This window comes from Chrysoperla carnea, chromosome 1 (assembly GCF_905475395.1).
Source record: "Chrysoperla carnea chromosome 1, inChrCarn1.1, whole genome shotgun sequence".
Taxonomy (NCBI): Eukaryota; Metazoa; Arthropoda; class Insecta; order Neuroptera; family Chrysopidae; genus Chrysoperla; species Chrysoperla carnea.
In genome coordinates, this window is record NC_058337.1 from 40,657,031 (window position 1) to 40,677,443 (window position 20,413).

Consider the following 20,413-nt stretch of genomic DNA (forward strand, 5'->3'; position numbering starts at 1 on the left):
AAATTTGTGTTAATTGAATGATTGATAGCTGAATAAACACAACATAATATCTTATTTTACTAGAAACAAATAGATATTATGTGTATAATGTACAATCGGATGTGGCCACAAGTTAATGATTGATTTTGATTGTAATTGTATCTTGTTAGTATTGAATGTCAAATATAAAAGCTTGTTGTCAGATTATTTGCTAATACTCATTCACAATTTAAGATTACCTACTGAGGATGATGGTATTTCTATTTATTTTCAAGAAATAACAGAATTTCCTGGAAAATTTTATTTCCAAAAATATATTAGTTATTCGATTTTCACTCAAATAAATCTTGAGCTTAAAATGAAATGAAATTTCAATGATACTTTTTTTCCTCCATTTAGACGATGCATAAAGTTAAGATAATATAACGACAAGGTATTATAATCATTCAAGCGGTTGAGCCGCCACGAGTGTGCTCAGCATACTCACTGTATCAACTAGAATACTCCCATAATAATAAAAAATATTTTGTAATAATTAATTAGCGACTAAAAAAAATTTACATTAGATTGATAAACTGATATTCTATTATCCGAATTTTTGCGTCAAAAAATTAAAGAGCTAGAGATAATTGTGAATTAACAGAAATTAACAAATACGGACTGTATTATCTTTGTGGTTGAGCAGTATTTGTTTCGTCCTCTGATTGCGAAGTATGTGAAAGAGCAATTAATTATCCAGTATTTTTATCAAATGCAAGCTCTGATTGCACAGATGCAACAAATCGTGGTCACTTAAAACATCCTAGCGAGGCAGTATATCAACTTTAAAGCAAAAAGCCGAAGAATATTTAATAAGCTAGGGAATCAAATCATTATTGCATCTAAAGAATGTTCATGAGCTTTTAACAAGAAGTCTTCAGGAAGCTTTTAAATACTCATTTATTTTTCCTGAATCTCAATCCCACAAAGTACGCAATAATGTTTCAGAGAAATTAATTTCATTACGGCTTCACATTCTTGCTATAAAAGATATAACGGTGCAACCCGAGACACAAAATCTTGTTGTTTTTAGTTATCGATGTGCATATTTGCGTATTTCTACAAAGACTAACCGCAAATAAATTGTTTAGATTTTTGCAATAATATTATAATATTATAACAACCTGTTTTTTAAATGTTATGACTAATTTACTTATTCTCAGTATTAAGAATACTTTAGATATCTATAAAATGAATTTAAAAAATTTATTATTATTATGGGAGTCAGCATAAAAGTACAATAGTTGACAGTTAATATGTCAACCGCTGGACAAATTTCCCATCATGCATTACAGAATTAGAATACCATCTTTTATATTACTTTACATAAAGGTTCGTTAGTAACTATGGCTCGAGTGTCGAATTTATGGAAGTCAAGTTTTTATAAATTTGTGTTTAAATTAAAAATAAGTCACTGAGAACATATTACACAAAACCGAATGGTAGGAAATTTCCAGCTATCGAAGGGGTGGTATAATGGAATGTAGTTTCAATTTCTTCGTATATATTAGTGCCATTGACGTTCATTTAGTGAAAACCTAAGACAAAAAAAAAATCGAAATACGCAAATTCAAACACGAAAATAGAAAAACTGACTGTCAATAAAACATCTAAATAATAAGCAAAAAAATATTACATATTTCACTTCATACGCTGATAAAATCTAAAATTTTTAAAGATTTTGCAATAGTGACGTTTCTGTAATCGAGTAACCATTTGACCGTTATTATTTTGGAAACACAAATAGATTAGCCTATGTTCAAAAAGATTTGATGCTGTGACCTTTAACTGATTTGAACATCCTATTCGATTAAAAGAAATGCCTGTGAAGTTCCTATTGAAGGCCATTTCGTAAAGATAATGGACGCTTTTAACGTGAGTCGCGGAACAAGATAGCTCTATTTAATACTATATTTGGTATTATCAAAAAAAGCACAACCTGAATTAAGAAACTTATATAGCATAATCAGCTTAAAATATACTAATAACACTTACTTGATACAATTAGTAAATATTATCTGATTATTTTCGAGTAATAAACTGTTCGGCGAGTAATTTAGAAACAAGGTAAGTGCATTTAATATTAAAAATAAAATATTATGCGATACTCGTTAATATCTGCTTTACATGATACCCAGTAAATTTTAAAATCTGTTAGTAGTGCATACAAGAAATCATGCACTCCTTGGACAACAGCTGTAGTCCAACAGCAGGCTGCTATTCGCGACGACGCCACAAATATTTTCAAATGAAAACTTTATTTTCAGGAGTAACCTCTTTTCAATAAAGAATGCAATAGAATTTTATTCAAATAATGTTTTCAGCAAGATATGCAGTAGGGCACTTCTAACAACCCAATTTTCAGTAAATTTTTACTGGTTTGAGGTTTTAGCTTGAGTAAGTCACTTTAATGACGTCTTCCAAAACGTAAATAATCGATTAGATGATAAGGATTGCACTTTGTACTTGGCTCATAGCAAATACACTTGGAAAATGACCAAAGATATCCGAGTACCTATATCAATTAGGGTTAGTTAAGAACTATTGTGATTAGTTGTAGCGCTAACTATTTAGTTTCTGCGTCTTAATTGGTGGATATTTGTAAAATTATATGTTCACATATTTATATGTTTAAATAATTCGTTATGCGTCTTGTTTCCAACCAAAGTACATTATTTACCAATTGTGGATCGTACAGACAACGATAATGAGAAGTTCAAAAAAACAAATTATGATATATATCTCACATTTTTATATAATCTATTTCAACCATAATTTAAAAGGAATAAATATGTGGAAAAAGAAAACATCTTTGATCACTTTAAATGTCACAACGATAATAATATAAGAAATCACGATAATGTTTGTGCGTACTCTGCGTGTGTGCCTATGTACGCATTTGCGTTCATGTTAGTATAACTTCAAAATAAAAATAGCTTTAAAATATATCTAAAGTGGGCATCACATGACTTCCTTGTACGTTTATAATCTGATCATAATGTGCGCAAGAATATAAAGGACCTATTGCAATCCATAAACAATAAATTTTCGACAAGCGAACGTTTCAAAATATTTTTAGAAAAGAGCCGTTGTACTGAGCCGTTGTACAAAAGTACTGAGTTTAAAATGTCAAAAATCTAGTGCAAAATTAGTACGTTCATCAAGTATATGCTAAAAACCTTTTTTTTTTATATAAATTTATGAATGGGATAATATATATCTGGCAGGTTGACATCGAAATGTTGCCGCTAGTATTAATTAAATAATTTTTAATTGATTTGTCGAAAACAAATTTCATTATCCATTTTCTTGTGTTCGACAAAAAACATATTAACAACCTGTGTGATAGAATTTCATTTTTAATATACCTGGCCCGAGGGCTATGTAGTTTTAATAAAAAAACATATTCACTTAGAATAAATGCAATTAACAAATCGACACTTGTCCATACAAGTGATTTTATTATTTTACTGTTTTATAAATAGAATATCTGGATGACCGAGCTTTGCTCGGTATTCTTAAAAAGACACAAATTTTATCACTAATAGAAGACCGTTTTAAATGTCTCCACACAAATACCAATTTGAATGTCCCGGTAATGTATTTTATTTCATTAACTACGATATACACCAAAAGATGTCAGGAAGAGTCATATTTTGCGATGCATGATTCAGTTTTTCATGAAAAAACGAATAAAACGACGTTTTTTTAAAATGAAACCTTGTTAGATCGACTTATCGCTCCAAAAAACCCCTACATACTCATTTTCATGAAAATCGTTGGAGCCATTTCCAAGATCGTTGATATATATATATATATATATATATATATATATATATATATATATATATATATATATACAAGAATTGCTCGTTTAAATATATAAGATATTATACTTTAGTATTCGCTCCGTGTGTGAGTTTCGTTTCCATGGTAACGATACACTACTTTAATTATAGAATTGTGTGGATGCATATATAATTGTATGGATTGCATTTAAGACTTACATTGAAATTTAATATTATTGTCTCACAAATTTAAATAAATAATTATGATAATTAACATTTGAAAAATATTATTTGTGCAATTTGATTTCTTATTTTCACAATTTTTAATGCATTAAGTTTAATTAATTCGTGTTTTTCAATAATTTTAATTTGACATTTCTATAACATTAACATGTAAAGAACTGCAAACTAGTCATAACAACCTCCTTTAACGCCAAAATTTTTCACTGGAAGCGCTGGCATCGATTTTATTGTCCCTACCATGACTACGCACTCAACGAATAAGATTTTCTTATTACATAAAATAATCTCCCACCATAAAAAAGTGTATTTAAATGGATCCCATCCAATAAGAATTTTGTTTTTGTTTTTGAATAAGCATTATTGATATTGTAGAAGTTAATGTGTGTACCCGGTATAATAAATTTATGTAAATAATACGTTTTCAGTATTTACTCGCGGAACGTACTCATTCTGCAGCGGGATCTTAGACTATAAATGTTTTATTGGTTTTTGAATTGCTAAGTTTCCAAAAATATTAGCGTATCCTACTGACTCAGTATTCTTCGATAGGTTTTTACATATACAATCTTACAAAGTTGTTATTAATACTAGTACGTAAATTTACTATTTAACTGTATTAGACCTTACCATGTCACTTGTGTGATAAATCAAAGTTTAATTAATTGCTTTGATTTAATTATCAAACATACCTTAAAAATAATTGTACCATAGATAATACTTTTATACCATGTATATGAAATATATCAAGGTATACTAAGTTTAGTTGCAAGTTTGTAACGCTTAAAAATATTGATGCTATGAACAAAATTTTGGTATAGGAGTTCATAAAATCACCTAATGAGTCCATTTCAGGTTATCTATCTGTCTGTCTGTCTGTCATCACGAAAACTCAAAAACGAAAAAGATGCCAATTTTTAATTTTTACAGCGTGTTCAGAACTTAAAAAGTGAGGTCGAGTTCGTAAATGAGCAACAAAGGTCAATTGGGTCTTGAATCCGTGGGGCCCATCTTGTAAACTGTTAGAGATAGAACAAAGAATTAAATGTAAAAAATGTTCCTTATAAAAAAATAAACAAATTTTGCTTAAAGCATTTTTTTGTAAACATCACTGTTTACTCACGAGGGTGCAAATTAGATGAAAATTTTTATAGTATGTATTATATGGGAATATCAGTTATGAACGTGTGGCTATCTAAAAGTTTATATCTTTCTTTACTTACATGTCGTCAAAAAACAATCGATTGCATCATCAGCACTGCTTATATTTGGTATTTCAATAATTAAATATTTTTTGAAATGAGAAAAAATTGTTTTTTCATTCTACTTTTTGATTCAAGTAATATTTATTTGATTCAAGTCAATTCTTGACAGTGTTTATAAATACACTCTGTGTCACAATAATCATACGGATTTACACTTATGATACAGAGTGTATGTATCAACGTAGTAAAAATTTTTTTAAATAATGACTTTTGTAATGTCTAATTCACCACATCTTCTCCTAAAGTTTTTATGCTTAAATGTGCGTTTCTTGTAAGACAGACTACTCATGCATATGGATGACTATCCGAAACTAGTTAAAATAAATTGAGGAAAGATTCAAATTTATATTTCTGGTTAAAACTAAACAAATAATTTTTTCTTGATAACAACAATACTTCCTTTGCTTTGTACAAGGAAGTAAAAATATTAAATTGAATTGTAAAATTTTTTAATAATGGTTCATTGATCAAAGAATTTTTATCTCCACTTTTTTTCCTTTTTTGTATATACTAAAATAGACGACCTATTTAGGTATTTATTTTCTTATCGATACAAGGTGCAATTATTTTCTTTAAGTAAAAAGAAAAAAGCTTTCTATTTCTAAAAATGATTGTTTATTTAATAAAAAGGTAACACACAGATGATAAAAGTGTTTGACACTTAATAATAATAAAAAAAAGTGTTAGTTGCAAAATTCGATTGAAACGACGCATAAGGCATTGCGAACATTAAAGATCGCACGGCACTGTTGCAGATGCGGGTTCTCCTTCAAAAAATAAGAAAAAAAAGTTCATTTAACCATATGGACAAAAATAATCGATTACTTCAAATATTGGAGCAAAAAGACATTTATTTAACCATCCAATCCAATAAACAAAGTAGCCGTTTTGTTGAGTAAAACATCCAGAGCATGATGAACTCACGCTTTTGTGGAATCAATAATACAATCAAAGCGATTTTTGGCAGTAACGGCTTCCACGATTTCTTTAATTTTTTCACGATATGTTCAAAAACCCGCACCATTTCTGTGTACTGTCCCATTAGGTTAAAAACTTGTCTGTTTGTCCTTGAAAATTGAAAATGTTTGTCGCCTTTGATTATAAAATATTGAAAATTCACAAAGCAATAATATTATTGTTAAATTTTTTTTAATCATTAAATTATTTTTTTTTTTTTTATGAATTCCATATAAAAATATTTATCAATGTTTGAGTATTTAAGGTGTCTTGTGTCGGCTCGTTCATGTTTTATTTGTTTGGTTTGGTGATATTTATTTATTTAATAAACGAGTTTGCTATACTAATAACTTTTGTTTCATTGACATTGGTTTCAACTTAGGCCAGTATTAGTTTGCCAAGGCTTGATTTAAGTTTAGTCCTTCTTTTAATTCCGACCAAAAATAATACATCAATCCTTTGTTTTCAAGGTCTAAAACACCTAGGTTTGTCAAATTAATACTGACTCAGTATGAATTCTATCGTAAAATTAGACTTTTCCTTCACGGGATGGATAACATCGATGTATTTTATTGATAGTTCATGAATATGCAACATAAGGCATCCATATGTAACGTATTACAATATATTACATTTAAACAAAACAAAGAACATGTTTTCTTTGGTTGAATTTCCTCAGGGAAATACATTCATATAAATTTTTACCACAGAACCATGGTTTACTATGACAACGCATTCAGACTTATCCACCAAACCATTCATATTATTTTCTTGAGTATGCAAGAAATATGATATTCAAAATATTGTCATGTATATTTGTTGATTTAAATGTCCATAAAAGTTGAACAAGCACTCTATTCAATTCAAATAAAAAGACTTCTTCTACTTCTTCTATTATGTAATAGGGGAAATTGTTGATCCCAGAATTCAGATCTAAATTAACGTGTTGTAACACTTAAAAATATTGATACTATGAACAAAATTTTAGTACGGTTGTTCATAAAATCATATAATTAGTCCATTTCCGGTTGTCAGTCTATCTGTCGTCTGTCGTCTGTCCGTCTGTCATTACGATTACTCAAAAACGAAAAGAGATATGAAGCTGAAAATGAGCAAAATAGGCCAATTGCGTCTTGGGTCCGTAGGACCCATCTTGTAAACCGTTAGAGATTGAACAAAAGTTTAAATGTAAAAAATGTCCCTTATAAAAAAATAAATCTTTTGTTTGAAACATTTTTTCGTAAACATCACTGTTTACCCGTGAGAGCGCAAATTAAACGCAAATTGTATAGTATGTATTATATAGGAATATCAGTTATACATCTGTGACATGTATGTATGTGTAATGTGATAGAGTAAGTAATCAACACTGTTTGTACATGGTTTTCTCATTAACTCAGTCAATTGATTGTTTTCACTTGTTTTTAAATAACAAATAAATAATATATATTAATCTTCTCATAGTACTATTAATCCTTAAAACTTCTATTTTGATATTTTAAAATATCAAATAGCTATCGATAAAAACTGCCGATTCATGGTTACAGATGTGTGGTACATGTTACAAGATTATAATGTATCATAGGTCACACTACATAATGCACCAATAGTCTCCCTCCCATCGACAGTACTTTAAGGTCCTCACTTAAACATCTTATTTTCAATGTTAACACTAGGAAAAATCATAAAATAACGTTTTTGATTGAAACATTGCAAATGCAAAATGTTTACCTCACAAACATTAAACCCCATTATTTACCAACATATACTTTATCAGTATGTTGAATGAGACTTCTATTTCTTGTTTTGAGACTATTCGAACGTTTCCTTTATCATGTATTATTAATACAGCGTTGTTGGTTTCAAGGAACATGACTGTGCGCTTATTTAAACTTTACCTCCTCAACATTTCACATAATGCTTAAAACTCAAACATACCCTAATAAATTATCCAACAGTAAACAGTGTTTTTTTTTTAGATTGTGATTCAGATCACAAATCACGAAAGAATATAAGAGCCCGTGGCAAAGTTGTTTAGTCATTTAGTCATAGATTATTCAAAGCATAGTCAGTCAGTTTCTAGGTAGGTCTGGGACTAGTCAGTCAGGCTTTATGGATGCGAAATCGCAACCTAAAGTATCTACCGTGCTATTCGTTAAATCTTCTTGCTTACTTTGTCAAAAAGCACAAATTTATCCATTTTATAAATTTGATCCGAGTAATAACGATAAAATATGAAGCAAACCATCAATCCCCTAAGATAGATTGATATAGTTTCTACTTGAATGCTACCAGCTTATAACCTATTTGACTAAACAAATCGTTTAACGTATGTTTTAATCTTTGCCAATTCATTGCATGTATTGGCTTATACAACCGTCCTTCTCAAAGCCTGATCGGCCTCTCTTATGACTCTACACCTCTATGGATATCGCTTGTGACAAAACCAGCCTTTGCCATAACATAGCAATTTTTTTGTCACGGGCTCTTATACTAATTAAATAGTCAACTTGTAAATAAAAGAACGATAGGAGCAAAATTTTTACTTGGATAAACTAAAAAATGTTATTTCTATTACAAATGAAACAAATGCACATGGATAAAAATTCTCTTGGTTGATGTCTTTTTATGTAAGCTTCGTTTGCCTTTATTATATAGTTTTTATCTCATAGACAACAATGTATGTTAAGAAACTATAAAGTGATTCAAGGTATATTTCGTCTTGGGTACTACAAATTATCCTATATGGTCTGAGGGCATATCACTTATATGAAGAGACAAGTAATATATGAAGAAAACTATATTCCTCTACCATCTTTACTTCACATATCTCCACCTTCTTTGATATTTTGATGTTGTTGTTGTTATTATTATTGTTAAAATACTTCCTGCTTTTACTTAAGTAAACACAAAAATATCATATCAAATATTTTTAGTACAACGGGAACAAAAAAAATTTTTTTTTTTTGTTATAATACCATATGTGACAATAATATTGCCGAAAAAAGTAGCAAGTTTGTGTTAAATAAAAACCATGCGAAATAATAATGGTAGGCAGGGAACATTGAAAAACACTTCGACCATCTCCGTGAATAATGGCTTAACAAGAAAGTAAAATCGTGTAAAATTTGCATTTTCTTGATGTCGAATATTGTTGAAAATAAATAATATTTAAACACTTTTTATTTTAATGTGTTATTAAAGTATAGAACAGCTAGCGTACGTTCCAATCAATCGATCAATTGAGAAATTTAACAATAAATAAGATATTCTAGTTCTTTGACTGCATTCGTTTACTAAAAGACCTCTTCACACGATTCAGGTTATAATTCGGTTTGAAACTAGCTTGCAACAAATTGATGACCATAGAATATTTATATTTGGTTTGTTAAAAATTGGTGTGCAAATAGCTTCAAACTATTGAGCACTCAAACGATGCATTCATGTGAGCAAGCTTCAAATGACGGCTTGAAAAATCGAAACAGTTTTTTCGGCTGTACAACGAAACTATTGATTTTGTTCCCAATTTTTTTGTCAAATATCCGAATTTAATTTCAGAATTCAGTTCGTCATAATTCAGTAGTTGAAGAAAAAATTGCGCTCATATATCACTTCAAGTAAATACCATAATTTTGCATTGTATACTTACAGATTGATATTGTTCATAAAAACTTTCAAACTTGATACATACCTGAAACAAAAAAAAAAAAAAAATAAATAAATTTTCTATAAAACTGTTGCTATATTTCAAATTGAAAAATAATAATGGAATTTAACCTCCATTTTTATGACATACGCCTTATCACAGAGGCCACCCACATCATTATTTGTAAATCTTTATTTATTAAATTACATTGATATTTACAATAACATTTATGATGTGGGTGGAATCGGTTACTTCGTTTTTATCCAAGCGACGACAATGTGATCAATTCTGCACCCGTATTAACTATAAATTGTTCACTCTGCCGCTGCCTGGATTCGAGCCCGCAACTTAGGCCTATCTAGTCCAACTGTCCAAGACTAACGCCTTAGACCGCTTGGCCAATTAGGCTCTAATTGAAAAATATACCGAATACTTTTGCGTTTTATATATTTAACAAAATTAAATCTACAAAAAAACCTTTTACGCTTTAGTTTGGTCATTTAAATCATTTTCCCAAACCTACCACATCTTTATTATCTATCGTAGCCCAGCTCAATCTGATACAAAGGTGGTGATCTTAGAAAATTAATCAGATTTGCATCAAACTAGCTGAGAATCTGCATCCAATGTCCAAAAAACCTTTAATCTGAATTGGCTTTAAAAAAAAAATTCATTAATTAAAAAGAATTGAAAAAAAATACATTCGAACCAGGACTGGAACCCGGACTTCTTGGATACATGCCGAGCGCCCTACCAATTAGGCTATTGAGTTCTAGACACGAATGCAATTGTTTCAAATCATTGAATTTTTTACTTTGTTTATCCACTTATTTATTATAATTACTTTTTGTTTTTGTTTACTTTTAATCATGCATACGATATTTATTTACATCATGGTTTCTTCCATTATAATTGATGTTTTTAATAAGATACATACAGCGTAAGCTAAAAATTGACAAATATCCTGTCTTATAATCTTCATCATTATGCTGTAAAGCTACTTCGGTGGCACCCGAAGATAGGTAGCTTCACATGTAAGAAATATCTATTTTGGTCGTGTCTCAAAATTAAAGTAACAAGAAATTCACAAATTAGGAATTGAATGAATCTTGGATTAGTGGTAATTAGAAAAGTTTGAAATCCGTGTTGTCTCTATTATCCATTTAACTTTTTTAACGTATATATTTTGGAATAAATTAACACTTTAACATAGTATTTTATGCTTGTTCCTGTATATTTGTTTAACATAGTAAATTGTATGAGTATGTACTTCAGAATTAAACTCAGACACACAAATACTCTGAAACATGCATACTCATAATGGAAGAAGAAGCAAAAAAGCATATGGCACTTTAACAACACTTTGTGTTTTGTATATTTTTATAGTTGCACACATATATAGTTTTGGTTTTCTTTTTCTAACTTCGTTTTTTAGTTTATTATTATAGATATTCGAATAAATAAACTATTGAAATTGAGTCAGAAAAATGACTTGTTTGCTTTATATAAAACTGCGGATGTATCTTATTTGATGTGCAATAAAGAGGAGGAATAATGCTCCAAAACAAGTTAAATATATGTGTTGGTGTAATTTTAAGGTAGCTCCACAGCAATGAACAACAGCACTATTGAAAAATGTTTTTAATACGACTTGAGCTTAAAATTTAAGAATATTCTGAAAAAAATATTGACATTGATAAAAAATGGGGGAATATTGACATTTTTCCAGTAATATCTACCGCTCACTTGCTGTACCTTGGCTAAGGACTTTGCTACATTTTACCATCTTGATTTTATAGGCACACATATTTGAGAGGCTGTGTTTCAAGTCTCCTTACTAGCCAGCACTCGTGATATGAGAATTTTGATCACGTTCGATTTAAAACAGAAATAACTTTTATTTCTCAAATGGTATATGCGAACGTTCGACCTATGAATTTTTTAGAGGTTTTCAACCTGCCTACAGTTTATGTATCATGTATATATAAAATATATCATAGTATTTTAAGTTTAGTCCTAAGTTTGTAACGCTTAAAAATATTGATGCTACGGACAAAATTTTGGTATAGGTGTTAATAAAATCACCTAATTAGTTCATTTCCGGTTGTCTGCCCGTCTGTCTGTCTGTCTGTCTGTCAACACGATCACTCAAAAACAAAAAGAGATATCAAGCTGAAATTTTTATAGCGTGCTCAAGTGAGGTCGAGTTCGTAAACGACCACCATAGGTCAACTGGGTCTTGTATCTTGTAAACCGTTAGAGATAGAACAAAAATTCAAATGTTCCTTGTAAAAATAAACAACTTTTGATTGAAACATTTTTTCATAAACATCACTGTTTACCCCTGAGGGCGCAAATTATATTGTACTTGATAGTATTGATTGATAGTATTTTAACTATCAAACATCATTCAATAATCACGTAAACTATTTTTAATTAGCCAGTGCACTAAGAAATACATTTCAAAAAAATTTGTTGTGGCTATGATTTACAAAGAGTTAAATAATATTTAATGCGCGAAATACTGCATAGAACGTGTGAGCAAATCTCTCATCACGTGGCTAAAGATTACCGACCGGTTGATGAGGGTGCTGACGGGTTAAACAACTTATTTTTCTTCAAAATGCTCACAGCCAAGGATTTATAATTTTGAGGGACTGTAATTATAAAAATTTGTAATTCTACAACAAGTTGAATATACATTTGAAGATCACATTGCAGATAAAAAAAAGATAACGGTTAAATTAGTAACTATATAACAAATGCATAAATTTTTTTTTCCAACATTTGAAAGTACGAGTTGTATGTTGCCAATACAAAAATTAAAATGTTCAAAGTGCCGAAAGAGGGACACCTTGTTGAAAAGAAACAAGATTGTACAATTTTGTCATAAAAACAAATTAAAAATAATGAAGGTGTATATAATTATAAACTTTTGTAGAAGCACTTTAACAGTTTTTTCTTAGAAAAACCGCTCTTATATAATGTAAAAGTAGTTAAGTGTAGTAACACTTCTCAAAAACATACTTAACGTTTTTATAACAATAAGTTATTACATATTTATTTAATATGTTTTGTTTCGTTTCCTTTTTTTTCGTTCTGCCACTAAAGAAAAGTGCATTTTCTGTTAATATAAAACACTATTATTACATGCATGATAATGTTTAACTTACGTGCGGAATGCGATATGTGGGAAAAGAGTAACCATTTTGAGTAGGGTATGTAAAATGATATTATTAAAGAATATTTAAGTGAAATATTGTTTAACAGAAACTGGTGTTTATTTTGTATGCACAGAATGTTTCAGGATTTTCAGTGAGGTGATCTGTAATACTAGCTGTTTATGTTAAAACAGCATTCTTAACAGTCGCAAGAAAGTTTTGCCATTGTTCAAATTATTGGCAAAAGAAAATACTATTCCTTATTGGTTATCTTACTTCCATCCGAGTTACTGTATGGGCACCATAGGGTTCAGGTAAAAGAAGAGAGCTGCTGCTGATTAGATTAAGTTTTGATTAAGTTGTGCAAGTGGGTGATCAATGGGTGACACAAAATAGAACTATATGGGCTCACTGATGATGATTTTATTATTAAAAATATCATATAACTAGTTTTATTCTACAAAACTATTTTTATATAGCTTGCCTCAAATTTAGAGACGAGATATGTTTGTTTTAAATAATTACGGTGTTGTCAGACATTTCGGACTAAGCATTAAATATCTATTCATATCTCTATATTTCTTCCATATAAAGTGTAAATACAGTGCACTTCCTTGAAAGCTCTTCAATAATTGTGGAAAATAATTTGTAGATTGCCTACGCTTCATAAAAATAAATTTTCTACGCTCCAAATAAAAGGGGTATACAATAAGGGAAAAGTACAGGGGTATATTAAGGATAAGGAAGTAGGAATCGGGAAATTCTTTTAATACATTTCTTTTATGAAATAAATATTAAAATATTTTGTATGGCTAATAATCTCTGAGCGCTTGTTTAGTGCTATATTGTGTAAATTTAGAATCAAGTAAACTCTTAATGGAAAATATTTTTAGCAAGTAGTAGTGTTCTTTGAATGCAGAGTTATTGTAAAGCATAGATATTTCACAGGAGAAATTTACATTTTTTCAGGGTAGAATTATTTTGGAGTAGAAAAATACTAAAGCAAATTTTTGTTAAATAGTATTATTAAAGAATATATTTTAATTAAAGTATTGTTCTTAGAAAGTAGCAAAACATTCAAATCGAAATATTTTACCATATAATTTTATTTTCTCTGATAGGTCTGTATTGAATTATTGTCCTTGAGATTTCTGTTCTAGTCTGTAGGCTACCAATATCACCCATTTATATCATCCAAAGTGAACAACTGCATTCCCCTATTTTTTAAATGGGAATTTATAGCCTTTATAGCCTTACTATCCTTACTATCTATGGTTTTCTATGATTGTCCATTAGGTTTGCACGAGGTAAATGCTGGAATAGTTCCTAACAAAGTCAACCATAGCTGCATACTTTTCTTCCTTTGTTTTTTCCTTTTAAAGACATTTTTCTGTCAATATTGCATTGTTTAAAAAGAGAATGAATAAATTGAATTGAATTGAATTATAATTGAACTATATGGAGTCCATAAAAATAAAAAATATATAATAATAAGTTCAATTTACGTTCAATAAGTTTAATTTGAAACATAGCTATGAACATTCTCCTTTAAATTACGGTTGATTATAACCATCTCCAAAGTGAATCGATTTTGAAGATCAAAACCTCATTTTTTGTTGTGTCGGATACGGAACCCTAAACTCGCACTTAAAACATAGCTAAGAACACTCCATTAAATTACCTTCAAACAAAACAAAAGAATCAGATCATCCATTTACGAGTTACGATGCCACAGACAAAAAGAGACATGTCATACTAACACACATAGCGATCAAGACTTCTAGCACTCCTCTTTTTGGTTTGAGGGATAAAAATAGTGTTTTAATTTTTGTTGATCAAGATTGCATAAAATTTGTCACGACTTAATAAATTACACACTTTTGGTGGTGGCTTTATATTTTTGGTTTGCCTTTTTAAACGGTACAAGTTTAAAGTATGTTTACAAGAATTGAAAAATACGATCACTTTTTTAAAATATGTATTTAAGATTTTGGTTACATCTATGCTGTTTATATTTTCTAAAAGCGGATTAATACTATTTCGATAAGCATTTAACAATGTCGTTGAAACACTTTAAAGTAAACATAAATAACATAGTTCGGCAAGGATTTATAACATAACAATATCATCTTAAGTCTACAAATTGGGCTATATTCAAAACTACAAGCCGTCTAACGATCGATTCTCATCCTGATAATATAACAAATGACACACAATACGTTAATATTTTATTCCGATTTAATCCTAGCAATTTAATGATTTGATGTGGAAAACATCTCACAAAAAGCATGCGTTTCCATACCATACATATTAAACATAAATTTATATGTACACGTACATACATCACATCACATTATCTTGAAAATAATAGTTTGTACGAAGGAAATGTAGTGAAAATTATATACTAACCAAACAAATTAGATAGCCATTCAAATGTACTGGCCGTGAATATAACCAGAGACAATGAATGAATTGTAAGACAATGGTGGTATTAATCAGTTCATAAAATTGTATATTAAATTTACACATTATTATTTAACGTAGATTTGAAATCATGGTGTAAAAAGTTAAACAATAAAAATTAATTAAATATTGTGCTTCATATATTTTTAACAGAGATCATTTTTGGGTAGGCTTTTATTTTACAGTATTAACATTGATAATGTGTATATTTGGTATTTGAGTTTATATTTGGATTGATAATGTTTGTTACCTTAGAACTTTCGTCTGGGTGAACTGATTGTGATGATTTTGTTTTATATTTAAAAGCTGGCTCTTTCCGTGTGGTCCCATTTCGACTGGGTCCAGTTGTGACAATGGCATTCGGTAGAAAACCATATAAGTCTTAAATTTATATTAAGTATGTGATAATATAATAGAGTTACAATTGTTATTTTCGGAGTCGGTGTCAGCCAAGTTAATGTTGCAAACTGTTCTGTCAGAGTTGTTTCCTTGACTGACACCGACTCCAAAAATAACAATAATTTTAGCTAGATTATATTATCGTTATTTTTTTAGTTTTTAGTGAAGGTTAATTTGTTTTGAAGTAGTTTTTTTTTTAAGTAAGTTTTTTTTATTACTACATGCTATTGGATCAGATTTTGTGAGCTGTTTTGGGTAAGACTTTAAGAAATGATAATTAACGATAATATATTCGATTGGGTAAAATTATTTCAAAAATATTACAAAATATATAAGTGTACGTTTTACGAACAGCTAAATAAAACAATCCTCAATAAAGATCAATTAATTAGAATCCAACGATCTTGTAACAGTAACAAAATTGGTGTTTGTCTGTTGTAAAAATGTTATCAGCTGAAGTAATACTGATTAGGAATTTATTTTTCGTAAGGATGTCTTGGATAGGGTTAGAGACCCAAGTAGCTAGATTCCACTTCGCAGTATCTCTTTAAGACGTGATTAATGTCGAACTGAAATGTTTATTAAGATCAGATAAAAAAAATATGTACATAATATAATGTTGTTTAATCATTTTCTAAAAATGGATTAATACCATTTTGTTAAGCATTTATCAATTTCGTTTCAACACTTCAAATTGAACATGGATAACATAGTTTGGGATTTATAATATATCAATCTCCTCAAAAAATACAAATAAAACTGTTGTACATTTTGATAAATTACATCATAAACTATGTGTGCAAAATCTAATGTAAACATAGTATCTCTTTTATATTCAAACTTAATGTTGTATATATGGATATACATGATATAGATAGTACAAGAAATACAAATTTATAGATAACAAATTTTAGCAACTCGCTAAAAATTGGATTACAGGTATTTTCATATAGATCACGTGGAGATTGAATGCAGTTTAAAATAGGGAAAGCTAAAAAAAAAGAAAAAAAAAACAAGTGAAAAGACGTCATGTAAGTAAAGAGAGATAGCCAGCCATACATACATGCCACACACACATGACTGATATTCCCATATAATACATACTTTACAATATTCGAACCTAATTTGCGTTTTCACGGGTAAACAGTGATGTTTTCGAAAAAATGTTTCAAACAATAGTTGTTTGTTTTTGTTCTATCTCTAATGGCTGACAACATGAGTACTACGGACCCAAGACCCATTTGACCTATGTTGCTCATTTATGAACTCGACCTCACTTTTTACGACCAGAGCACGCTGTAAAAATTTCAACTTGATATCTTTTTTTCGTTTTTAAGTTATCGTGATGACAAATGGGCAGACAGACAGACAGACGGACAACCAGAAATGGATTAATTAGATGATTTTATGAACACTTATACCGAAATTTTGTTCATAACATCAATATTTTAAAGCGTTACAAACTTGGGACTAAACTTAGTTGTTGCAGCTATCATACTGAACGCCTGGGCCTGGCAGTGTATCACGACTACTGCACGAGCTGTCACAGTGGTGAGTAAGAAGAGACCATGCCTCATCTTATCTGTCACTGCCCAGCTCTTGCCATGAGGTGATGGCCTTATTTGAGTCAGCCTCTCTTGGACGACGTCTTCGACCCAAAGTCCATCGACGTCAAAGCACTCCTGCTTTTCTTAAACAGCTCAAAATGGTTCATGAAGCAGTGGTCGGGGATGGGCCAACCCTTTTTCGGTATCACAACGGACCCTATGGTCAAAGCGTGCTTCACCCCAGGACAGCCACTCTAACCTAACCTAAACTTAGTATGCCTTGATATATTTCATGTACATGGTATGCAAACACTTCTTCTCCATCAAGTTGAAAGCTGTTTTTAACATATACATTTTCGATTTTATTCGACATACTAGTATCAAAATTGGCAGCTTTTTAGATACTTTAGTTATTATATTAAGTACTTTTTATCATGTTAATTATATAATCGCAATTTCGATACGCACGAAGTAGAAAATGTTAACAAACTAACAAATTTAAAATGTACGCTTCATAACTTATCCTTAAAACATACTTAAAGGTATACTTTCCACCCCAAGGTCTTCGTCTTTACATCAGTTTATTTTTTAAAGTCTAGGATGACCATTTCTTAGATTATATCTTAAGAGACCAATATTACTAAAATAGTGTTTAGTATGAAATCGTAAATAATCGCTTATATCTATAATCATTTTATCAAAAATTTTTTTTTTATTATACAGTATGGACACTTTGTATATGGATGTAAAAAAACTACTAAAAAAACTTGATTCTATTTTCTTTTAATGTACACACTATAATAATCAGAAAAAGAGAATGTTAAAGGAAAAAAGTTCTTGAAATAAATAAACATACACTAATTCATCAAATAACCCTCGTACTGAAGTAAAAAAAAATTCGTGAAAGAAAATACAATAGGGGTTTGTGAAAATTATTATTCGTTAGGTTATAAATGTGTGCAAAAGAATTGTGGGTTATGTAAAACGGATGAATTTTTAAGTTTATCGTGTTCAACGTTGTACTAAAACACAATAATCGAATTGATACGTTATGAATGAGAGAAAGGAGCAGTTTTGGTCAAGTGTTTATACAATTACGTTACTAATGGTTCTGTAAACCAAAAGAGAACTACTAAGTTGAAACAAGTTTGATGCTAAAGTCTTTTTGTTTTTATTAAATATATAGTACAATGCAACTACATATCTAAAAGGGAAAAATTAATGCATCTTTGAAAATTTCCACAATTATTTATTAGGTTGTAAAAACTTAGTCGTAAAAAACAGTCGACGCCTTACCTAACCTTGGAGGGGTGGTAGTTGGGGGGGGGGGGTTTAAATCAGTTTTTTACAAATTACAAAAAAACTATGCATCAAATAAAAAAAATTAAATTTAAAGTTGAGCTGAGGTATTTGTGTAAATTTTTGCACTTGCTAGCTTCGAAACGAAATTGACCGAGATATACCAATTCGAAAATGGAAATCTTTTTGCTCATTCAATCAAATGAAAAAAGTATTCATCGTGTAAACCGTTTAAGATAGAACAAAAATTGAGATATATAATTCTTTCGTAAACATCACTGTTTACCCATAAGAGCGCAACTTTAGTCTCCATTTTCTTCAAAGCTTTAAATATGCGAAAATTTCGCATTTTTCGAAATTTTTGAAAGTATTTTGGAGACGCACTCACGGGTACAAAGGGATGTTTAGAAAAAACTATATCAAATAAAAGTTGTTTATTTTTTCATTAGAAATAACTATTATATTTAAACTTAGATTCTATCTCCAACGGCTTTTAATTGAACTCAGTTCTCAGCAAAAACTTTTAATTGAACTTTTTTTTATTTGATGCATACTTTTTTTGTAATTTGTAAAAACTGATATAGTAAATCTCTAATCTCTAATCTCTAAGAATCTGGTATAGTATTATCTGGTATGGTAGTAAAAAAAAATTGGTAGAGTAAATGAAGAAAATAATTTTTTTTGTTAGTCGTTTATGTCACCTACATAAACGACTTAAATTGGTATTCGTATCCATCGCAACAATCGAGCTATATCTATCAAAGTCCATTTTCAAAATAGAATACAAATCCATAATTGCATTGTTTTTGTGAGAATTATTTGAGAAGCTTGTCGCCATTAGCAATTTTCATGGAAACTAATATTTAGCAATATTTAATAATATTTTAAACTACAATACCCTAATAACAACACAAATGAAGTATGTATAGTTAATATCAGGATACACAACTTAAGCGCTGTGTATGTATGTACATTTTCACGCCCGAATGTTTTTTTTTTTTTTTTTTTATATATATATTCTCCATAGAGCTATTTCATCAATGTAATCTTAACAGTGTACTGTATATTATTAGGCCCAAGCAGTATAACGACATAGTGACTACTACACTTACTTGAGTAATCTGCCACCATGTCCTAAAGGAATAATATGAGTCTTCTTCCATCTCTCTCAATGCTTTCGATTGTACAGAAGAGCCTTACGACCCAATTTTTATTTCAGTATATTATTTTGATTTAAGCATGCAGATAAAATTTGCTAACTATTTTGATTGATCCAATAATGTTTTTTAAGACAATGAATGTCTAGGTTCAACATAGTCTTACACTTTTCAATACTCCTTTTAAAACCAGATGCCGTGCCACTGATTTCTTAAGATGATATGGACATATAAAGATAAAAAACTGAATTTGATATTAGAAAATTGTAAATATCAGTGAGAAATAAAAATTTTAATAAGATTTGTTGATAATATTATTGAAAACATTAATCACTTACGCTATTTATTTTATAAGCACTTTATTCCTGAATCTTAACCGCAAGCGACGTAGAAAATTATAACTGCATTTCATTATTTTACTTACATGGTTTCATTTTAGAAAAAAAGTTTATACTTATAAGATAATATTTAAA

General features: G+C 29.5%; 1 protein-coding gene across 1 annotated transcript in view; it reads right to left on the bottom strand.

Annotated features, from left to right (window-relative positions):
* Positions 1-20,413, bottom strand: part of LOC123304978 (acid sphingomyelinase-like phosphodiesterase 3b) — a 984,284-nt gene that overhangs the window by 486,751 nt on the left and 477,120 nt on the right. The gene's annotated exons all lie outside the window — the stretch shown is intronic.